The sequence below is a fragment of the Capsicum annuum genome, chromosome 3 (assembly GCF_002878395.1).
Source record: "Capsicum annuum cultivar UCD-10X-F1 chromosome 3, UCD10Xv1.1, whole genome shotgun sequence".
NCBI classification, from domain to species: Eukaryota; Viridiplantae; Streptophyta; class Magnoliopsida; order Solanales; family Solanaceae; genus Capsicum; species Capsicum annuum.
The window spans coordinates 238,459,092-238,469,195 of NC_061113.1; positions in this window are offsets into that span (position 1 = coordinate 238,459,092).

The following is a 10,104-nucleotide window of genomic DNA, read 5'->3' on the forward strand; positions in this document are numbered from 1 at the left end:
TAGTTGCCCCTATGAGAACTCACATTCAATTAAAGTATTAGTCTAACATATGAACTCAATTGAATTATATATATAAACAAATGTTCAACCTGTTGCAACAAATATCTTTTTTGTTGGATCAAACAGATTATGTAATTAAAAAGATAGGATCAAACAGATTATGTAATCTATTGCAACATATTACACATCTGTTGTAAACTATCATACAGATTAAGCCATTTGTTGATAGATCACGAATCTATTGTAAACTATCAAATAGATTAAGTCATCTGTTGCAACAGATTACCCATCTGTTGTAAATTATCAAATGGATTGAGTCATATATTGTAATAGATTATCCATCTGTTGTAAATTATCAAATAGACGTTGTCATCTATTGTAGTTGACATTATGAGAACTCACCACTAGTCCTAGATCAATCAATTAAGGTATTAGTCTAACATATGAGGTAATAAGAATCGGTTCGGCTCAAAGTGATCGATCGTCGACTCTGGTCGGGAGGAACGCAGTACTGTCTCATCATGTAATTGATAAAAAACTCAATTGAAGTTGTAGTTAACCCTATATTCAATTAGTGTATTAGTACCCTAGTCCTAGATTAATCAATTATGGTATTAGTCTAATATATGAGGTAGTAAGAATTGGTTTGACTCAGAGTTATCGATCGACGACTCTAGTCGGGAGAAACACAGTATCGTTTCATCATGCAATTGCCAAAAGATTCAATTGAAAGTTGTAGTTGACCTTATGAGAACTCACCTCTAGTCCCAGATTATTCAATTAAGGTATTAGTACCCTAGTCCTAGATTAATCAATTAAGGTATTAGTCTAACATATGAGGTAGTAAGGATCGGTTAGGCTCAGATTGATCGATCACCGACTCTGGTCGGGAGGAACGCAGTACCATTTCATTATGCAATTGACAAAAGACTCAATTGAAGTTGTAGTTGACCCTATGAGAACTCACATTCAATTAAGGTATTAGTCAAACATATGAACTCAATTCAATTATATATAAAAAATTGTTCAACCTGTTGCAACAAATGTCTTTTTTGTTGGATCAAATAGATTATGTAATTTGTTGCAACATATTACACATCTGTTGTAAACTATCATACAGATTAAGCCATTTATTGCGACAAATCATGAATCTGTTGTAAACTATCAAACAGATTACCCATCTGTTGTAAATTATCAAATGGATTGAGTCAGATGTTGCAATAGATTACCCATTTGTTGTAAATTATCAAATAGACGCTGTCATCTATTGTAGTTGACATTATGAGAACTCACCCCTAATCCTAGATCAATCAATTAAGGTATTAGTTTAGCTATGAGGTAGTAAGAATCGGTTTGGCTCAAAGTGATCGATCACCGACTCTGGTGGGGAGGAACACAGTACCATCTCATCATGCAATTGACAAAAGACTCAATTGAAGTTCAAGTTGACCCTATATTCAATTAGGGAATTAGTACCCTAGTCCTAGATTAATCAATTAAGGTATTAGTCTAACATATGAGGTAGTAAGAATTGGTTTGACTCAGAGTTATCGATCGACGACTCCAGTTGGGAGTAGCGCAGCACCGTCTCATCATGCAATTGCCAAAATACTCAATTGAAGTTGTAGTTGACCTTATGAGAACTCACCCCTAGTCCCATATTATTCAATCAAGGTATTAGTACCCTAGTCCTAGATTAATCAATTAAGGTATTAATCTAACATATGAGGTAGTAAGAATTATCTCGGCTCAGAGTGATCGAACGACGACTCTGGTTGGAAGAATGCAGTACTGTCTCATTATGAAATTGCCAAAAGACTCAATTAAAGTTGTATTTGACCCTATGAGAACTCCCATTCAATTAAGATTTTAGTCTAACATATGAAATCAATTGAAATTATATATAAACAAATGTTCAAACAGATTAAGTCATCTGTTACACTTAAATGATTTTTTATCCTTTTTTTTATAAAGCAATTTAGGTATTTCCTGTCCGAGATAAAATAGTTAAAATACTAAGGCGGTAAAAAATATTACACGGTACAACTTTGATAACTCAAAAATCTCCTGAGTGATTAGTCTTATCTGGTCTTTTCAATGTCACCGTCTCCTCGTGCCCCTCAAAACTTATTAATGAATATTTAAAACCACCTATATCTAGAACTCTCTCTCCTTCAGCCATAAAGTAGTCTAGACTAGACTCAACTCATAACTCTTCTTTATTCTTTATTCTCAATTATCTTTGTTGTTTACTTTTTTCCTCTTTTTTCTCTTTTCTTTCGGATGAGAATCCTTTGGGATCTCAACTAATCAATATCTTTTCTCAACTGAACTGGATGTTCTGATCCGTTTGCTTTTTTGACATCGCAGGTATGGTTCAAAGTTGCTCTTTTCATCTCGTCTTCTTCTTTGTATGTCATTTAAATTAGTTATTTACATCTGGTTCTATCAATGATTTACCCATTACCAATTTTCTAATTATTGAGAAAATTAAAGGAAAGGTGACTTTTAAGTCTTGAATGAACGAATCGTTGTTTTTATTAAAATATGCAAAAAAAGCCATCTGTTGGGAGAACTTAAAAAGCCTTGTTATCAATATAGTTTTTTTTGTATGTCCTTTGTTTGGTACTTTGGTGGGGCTGTTGTTGGGGGTGGTGGTTGTGTTGGAACATGTGATGTTTGTGTTGTGGATGGTGCTGGAACATATGATGTTGTTTTATTTGTTTCTTTGTTGTTGATGCAGTTGGTAGTGGTGTTGCAATAGTTTCCTCAACTGTTGTAACTGATGAATCAGCTGTTGAAAAAGAAGGAGCAACTTTTTAAAGAAATCAAACCAGTAGTAAGGCTGGTTTGATTTATTCCAACAGATGGCCCATCTGTTGCAACATGTCATCCATCCTTTGCAAATGATGCCTCATCGTTTAAATAGATAGGTAATCTGTTGTATCATATTGGTCATCTGTTGATTCACTCAATTTTGTGTTACCCTTTTGTAATGTTCTTTTTGTTCTTGTCTTGTTTGATATCAAATGAATTTCTTTTGTTTGCAGACAAAAGGATCTGAAATTGGAACCATTTTTGCCCGGCCAGCATTAAAGGCTAGAGTAAAGATGGGTTCGGAGGAATAAGCTGTTTGCAGATGGAACCACTTCATATTTGGGAGGTATGTATTACTGATCACCTTATCATGAAAACACACATCCAGTACAATGATTTTGTGAATGTTTATTCTATACCTATTAGGCATTAATTCTTCAAATAAGATATGGAATTTGACAGTTAAGATTGTTAGGTTCGAATTAACAAGGCTGAGGGACCAAGATGGTGATGTCGATATCCCGTTACAATTTAATGACGATTTATGCTCATATTTTTGTGTCAAGTTTGGAGAAGGGTTTAAGTTTTTGGCGGCAGTGTAAATTCCAATAGTGATTGGACTGATTTTAATGGCATAATGGACTCCTTGAAAGGCCTCCGAAGCCTCACAATACAACAAACAACGATAGAACCAATAGAATTCCCCTGGTCCAAATTTACGTGGATGGGTTGTTGGAGAAGACTATTATACAGTAGAAGGTGTTTGGGAGAAAACCTGTGTGGGAAGAAGGAGGTTGAGAAGTCCATATATCATCTTAGTACTTGTTTAAGAGGATACACAGGGTCAGAAGGAAAGTATAGCAAAATTAACTTATGAAATTGAGATGAAAAATGAAAAAACTGGATGAGATGCGAATGTGAAAGTGTATCCAAAAATGAAAATCCATCAGTCATTGAAGAAAAAGAAGAATGGTCAAGAGGAATTGACCCTGTGTATCCTCTTAAACAAGTACTAAGATGATATATGGCCTTCTCAACCTCCTTCTTCCCCCACAGGTTTTCTCCCAAACACCTTCTGTTGTATAATAGTCTCCTCCACCAATCCATCCATATAAATTTGGACCAGGGGAATTTCTATTAGTTCTATCGTTGTTTGCTGCATTGCGAGGCTTCGGAGGCCTTTCAAGAAGTCCATTGTGCTATTAAAATCGGTCCAATCACTATTGGATATTTGTACTGCCGCAAAAAATTTGAACCCTTCCCCAAACTTGACACAAAAATATGTGCATGAATCGTGTCATTAAATTGTAACGGGGTATCGACACCACCGTCTTGGAATCCTTCGGCCTTATCAGTTTGCACCTATCAAACTAAACTGTACAATTTAGGATCTTGTTTGAAGGATCAGTGTCTAATCATCGGTAAAAAACTACATTCACAAAATCATTGAACTTTATGTGTCTTCACGATAGCCTGATCAATAATATACATAATTTGCATGCATGAAAATGGGATCCATTGTACGCATCTTATTCTTCCTATCCCATCAAGACATGTCAGTGTTGTTTATTCATCTGCACGAATGTGATGACTATTAAAATGGAGGTGTGAAGAGTCGTGACTTTTTATCTTAACACATTCAAAATAGCTGATGAATCGAAATCTCCATCTGTTGCAACTGACGAATCAGCTGTTGGAAGAAATCAAAACATCTCCTCCAAACTATGGTCCATCTGTCACAATAGATAATCTATATGTTGCAACATATGGTAAATCTGTTGCGATAGACCTAACTTTTTTTTTTAATTAATCTGCACGCATGTGATTACTTCTTTCTAAATATGTTTGTTTCAATTTAGTTTTCCTATTTATAAAATCAAGAGAATTTTATTAGATTTTTTCAAAATTACCCCTATTATTAAATGACTACATAAAGTATATTATTCACATTTATACTTTCTAATCATAATTAATAAGGCCAATTTGGTAAAACAATCACCTAATTTATATTTTTATTAATTGGTATGCCATGTTCATGGGTCCCAACTAATACGTAACGGAGGGACTATTAAAAAGAGGTGAAGACTTTTTATCTCACACATTCAAAATAGCTAATGAATCGAATACTCCATCTGTTGAAACTAAAACTAATGAATCAGCTGTCAGAAGATATCAAAACATCTCCTCCAACTTATACATATTGTCCATCTATTGCAACATATAATACATAAGTTGCATCAGATGTCTTATTTGTTGCATATACAAACCATCTATTATAATATATGGTAAATCCATTTTGACAGTAGTCTGTTGCACATTCAATTCGTCCATCTGTTGCAACAGATGCTAAATCTATTAAAAATGTTGGACGATCTGTTGCAACAGCTCAATAATAATGGCTTTTATCGAGTCTCAAACCGCTATCAAAAGGTAAGAAGTAATTAATGTAAAAGAAAAAGTCATGACTTTTCACAGAAAACAAAATGCCACCAGTTTGAATGTAATTAATACAATGGAGCTGAACAGTCCTGCCTTTTGGCCTGACACGTCCAGATTATATTATAGGTCCCTCAATCTACATTCAACTCTATTTATTTCTTATATTTTTTCCTTTCGCATGACATCTTCAACCACTTCTCTTCAAAGAGCATATTCCTTTCTCTTTGAGGTAATTTTTTTTGGGCATAAATTTACCAGTTGATCGTATACGTTGTATTACATTGTCAACATTTTTCTTTACATTTGACAATTCATGCGTGTTCTAGATATGGCTGATCCTTTTCTGGACATTGCTATCCTATGCGACACAGTGCAGAAATTTCAAAGGCAAGTTAATGACCTGCAGAATGAGTTGGTCGCTGTGAGAGAGACAATATTCAGAAAGATGTAGAGGCTGATGAGAGCCCTGCTGCTGCGAGTTGATTGGCTAGCTGTCATTAATGATGATGATGATAATAATAATTAGAATGTTTTTTTTCTTTTAGCGTATGTATTTTAATTTTTCTATATTGGATCTATACCTAATGTATTTTATTTTTCATTTAATTAGAAGTTTACTTTTAGTCAGAGTTTGGCATTTTAATTCCTATTCAATTTTCATTCTGTTTTCTTCTAATCTAATAAATGTTAATGAGTCGACGGTTGGAGGCAATGTTGAATCTAGTAGTACTAGAAATTTTGGCTTTTGAGTTCTTTCAACAGTTGGAACCGATTGGTCATCTGTTGGGTTTCAACAGATTGTCCATCTATTTCGACAGATTTTCATCTGTTGGAGGAAAGCATTCCAGTTGTCTGTGCAACTGTTGAGAATAATTGTGGTCTACTGTATTATTTAAATTCATATTTTGCCTCATTTTATTGATGCACAAGTTATTTAAAAAAAAGTCATTTTATATATAATAAATGATAATATTAGGTTCATAACAATGAGTTAAATATATAAAAGTCCACAACAAACAAACAACACAAGTTTCTGCAATTACAACGATCATGCTGGATTATAATTCGGGCATGTAGTTCTTTTGTGTCCAGCGCACTTACATATGGAGCACTTGTTTCTTCTTGATGAAAATGATTCTCCAACTCCACGCCTCCTTTTATATGGCTTTCTTCCTGATTTGATAGTGCTCGGGTCAATATATGGAGGAGGTATTAATCTCCCCATAAGCTCTACTGGAACAACCCAAGATTCTTCAGGAGGCACCGGAGTAATATGCCCACTATAAGCCATTTCATATTTTTCCACCAAATAATATTGAGAGTAGTGCTCGTAAACTTCAGGTCCATATTTATGACCATATTGAGCTCGAAGGGCTGCCATAGCATGTGGACAAGGTATTTTGTCCAAGTCAAAAACTCTACATGTACAAGATCTTGTTTGAAGATCGACCGTGGCAGCATCACCATGACCGGTGATACGAAATTTGTAATCTGCTATTTTATGAGAAAATAACCTATTCCCCAAACTGATGTTGGTTGATATTTTATTTTCAATTTCGAGAACAAATCGGGTTCTTTCTTCGGGGCACTTGAACTGCACACGCCTTTCGTTAAAAAAATCGCTATATTTCTCGCTTATTTTTTCAAACATAGCTTTGATGGTAAATTTTCTTTCATCGCCAAACAATGAATTCACCGATTTATCTATGTTTGATGTCATAATATTGTACCTATAGAAAAGAATCACTTAGTATGACATCAAACTAAACTTATAAACCAAATAAGACATTATATTCATAAGAATGTACCTATTTGCTGGATAGAATACCCGGCTCCATCTCTCGAAATCGACACGTGCAAGAAATTCTGCTACCTTGGGATTCGCATCCTCTATTTGATTGAAATGGTCTAAAAACTTCTCTCTACTATATGATTTAGCTGCTCTATAAAAAAGGGTGACGACCCTTTCGTTGTGATAGTTGTTTCGAATGTTCTCTCCAAGATGCCTGATGCAATAACCAAAGTAAGATGAATTGAAGAAAAGTGAACCCATCTTTGGAAGACCTGGATGCCTATCCGATACAAAACACAACTCTTCAGTATCTTCGACGCAGCGTCGCAGTTGTTCAAAAAAAAATCCATAAGAGGCATCACATTCCTTGTCCGCTACACAAAAAGCAACAGGAAAGATGTGATTCTCCGCATCCTGCGCCACCACTGCTAGCAGAGGTCCATTATACCTGCTCCTCAAGAAGGTACCGTCGAAGGCTATGCCTTTTCTCAAATGTCGAAAACCTTGAATCCAAGCACCATAGGATACAAAAAAGTACTTGAACCTTCCGTTTTCATCCAAATGCAATGCCGTCTTACTTTCGGGATTTGTGGACTCAATCATGTAATGATAAGCATCTAAGACTTTATATCCATGCTCGAGTGTCCCCCGAACCAGGTCCTTGACAATCTTCATGGCCGTATATACCTTCCAATAACTGACCAAAATACCCAAATCCGTAAGGATTTGATTGTCCATAAGCCTTGTTGAAGGGCCTTTGCCATTGGGGAAACTACTCCTAAAATATTCACCGAGGACCTTTGCCGTGGCGTGAGGATTTTGGCCCGAAATGTGATCCAAACCACACGTGTGATGTTTTTCATGTTTATGAATGATGAATCTGTCAGAATTTGAGTACTTCACTGCTCTCAACCACCACTTGCAGTTTGAATTAGCACATTTGAAGCAAAAGACAATGCTCGAATTAATCACCTTCTTTATTCTGAAATCTTTTTTCACGCAAGAAATAAACAAAGTGTTAAATAGTTCATTCTTGTCCTTGAATGATATTCTAATAAAAAATTCGGTCCCGTCGTCTCGAAGATTTCCAAATTGTGTCGATTGAGAAGAACTACACATCGTATTGGTTGCATCAACGGACATAAGTGTTTGATCATCATCTGGAATATTCATGTCTAGATCATCCAACCTATCATCAAAAAATATTCTTTTTCTTCTTCTTCTTCTACATTTTGGTTCTCATTGTCTCTCGTCTTTTCAACCATGTACACCCTTAACACCGGCCTGGTTGAATCACTTAGATAAGAACGCAACCGAACCTGATCGGTTATCTTAAAAGGTAGTACCCTCTAATTTTCAAAGGAGTTGTGCATGTAGCTGATGGCAAATTCTTCCGGTTGACAATTCAGTCCACAAAATCTGATGATTAAGTTTACAAAATCATCATACGAAACATCACTTTGGACTGTCATAGCTATCGTCCCTAGCATTTCACCCTCCTTCCAACGTCATACATATCGATTGCTCTTCTCGACCCAATGACCATGACAATCCACCCCTATTGTTATTAATCCCTTCATTAGTGGTACCTAAATAAAGTCATTTATTAAAAAAAGTTGATAGTGATTTCATAGTGCCGTGAATGAATTCTAACAGATGTGTTATCTATTGTAACAGGTAAGTGATGAGTCGTAACATATTCTTACCTGTTGGGATTCATGTTAGGGGTCTGAATATCTGTTGCAACAGATGAATTGCCTGTTGGAATTGATGTTATAACTAAATCATCTTTGAAGCTGATTCCAACAGATGAGTGACAGTTGCAATAGATAATTAACCTGTTGCGACAGATGACTTACCTGATACAACAGGTTATTAATCTGTTGTAACCTATGTTGGAATCGTGTTCAGGTTCTGTTGCAACAAGTAACTAATCTGTTGCAACATATATGTCAAATGTTGCAACAGATGAGCCATTTGTTTAAACATGAATCCAACATATCAGTCTGATAACGCTCAAATTACACCTCTCTTACGAGAGAATAAGCGGTCATTGTCAAATATATAACCCAACTAGGTTGGGGTCGAATCCCACAGGGAATACGGTGCTAATTAAGTTGTATGCAGATTAGTTGACTTTTAATCATTCTTTTCCGTAAAATAAATAGGGGGATTTGATTTAGTTCACAACTTAATGGTTTCAGTTTAACAAGATGAAATATGTGTAGCAGTATTCAAATTCAGAGAAATAGCAAGTTAGGGTTATGTCCACCTTGTAGTTTTCAATACTCTATAACTATGGGCTTTATGAATTCATACATGGATCGTATTTACAGAGAAACGTATTGTATTTAATAACATAATCCTAGTGTTTCTCAACCATCAAGGACTAATTCACTTTAGTTCTCTCGAATAAAAAATATTTACCAAAAACAATACGAAATCTCCAAGTAGTTAATCCTGCTAAGGCATTAACTTATGAAATAGGGGTTGGTAATCCTATTTTCTTGTCACTACTCTCTTTTTCAAACAACAACCTTTCTTTCGAACAAGCTGCGTTTTGAGGCACATCTTCTATGTTTGCAACCACGAGAATTCAAGATAAGCGAAGAGAGTATGATATAAACAAGTAAATGCATAATGAATTCAAAACCCAAAATAATAGATTGTATGCTACAATGCTTCCATAACCCTAACTAATAAACTTAGCTACTCATGAATAAAACAAAAATCATTATAAATATATTCATCATACCAAAAACTAGAAGACGATCTTGGTTTGCGAATAGTGAAAGTAAGAGAGAAGAAACATTTTTCTCTCTCTCCACCCTAAGCCGCTATTCTCCTCTCTCTGAATAATACATAATAATGAATAAAAATTCAGCATTAAGCCTTTTAATAATCTTTTCTCTCATAATTTCCTTTTAAGCCCCTGAACTAATTATAAATGACAAACTAGTCTTGGACATAGTTTCTAGGCGCCACATTTGGTCCAGATTGCTACTCTCTCTTGTGTCATATGCCATCCGCATTCAATAGTCCCATAATGTCTTCAT